Here is an 806-nt window from a genome sequence, read left to right as displayed (position 1 = left end):
CGTCCCGGCGGTGACAGAGCGCCGGCCCGGGAGCGGTGGCCCGAGCTTGTACCTGCAGCCTTACGGGTTGGCGGGCTTCACTGCCGCCTCTGTCACTGGTGTTTGTCGGTCAGCACTTGGTCGACCAGCACAGGGCGCTCAGCCGCCCGAAACTCACTCACTCACCCACCCGTCCGGAGGCCGGACCGCCCGAAGCGGTGCTTGAATTTTTCCAGGAACCCACTTGTGGCCCGTGGAACGGCCCTGGTGGCTCAGTCGCACGGAAATTCGGTGTTTACTACCCGGGCCTGGACACTGCCCGCCCGGCAACATGGCAGGCGGCGCTTGAGGGTTTCTCAAGTCCCCACTGTGGGTCCAGGGACCGGCCTTGGTGGCTCGCGGTCACCCGGCGAGTGGCGGTTCGCTCCTCGGCGACTCCCGAGTCCCCTGGCTCCTCGGGCGGAGCCTAAGAAAAATGTCCAAGTTCCTCACATATGCTTCCACATCGGTGGCCGGCCGCGCCGATGTGCGGGACCTCCGGTGTGCGGCACCTGCGTCGCGCGAGGGCACGCTGCCCCTCTTACCCCCCCATCCTTGATTCTCAGGAGGTTGACCAGAGGGCCCTAGGACCTCCAGGAGTGAGTGCTATGGGGTCACTGTGGCAGGCCTTTGGCCGAAACGCGGTTCCGGGGGGTGCCCCGTGGGGAGAAGCCACCACCCCGTCTCCTGGCGTGGTATTTCTTTCGCTGAACTCGGTCATTTTGGGCCACCAGATAGGTGCTGACACGCTCATCTTCAGTGGCGCTCACTGAAGAGGTCGGTTTGAT

This window comes from Tenrec ecaudatus, unplaced genomic scaffold (assembly GCF_050624435.1).
Source record: "Tenrec ecaudatus isolate mTenEca1 unplaced genomic scaffold, mTenEca1.hap1 Scaffold_1491, whole genome shotgun sequence".
NCBI lineage: Eukaryota > Metazoa > Chordata > Mammalia > Afrosoricida > Tenrecidae > Tenrec > Tenrec ecaudatus.
This window is presented reverse-complemented; position numbering follows the sequence as displayed.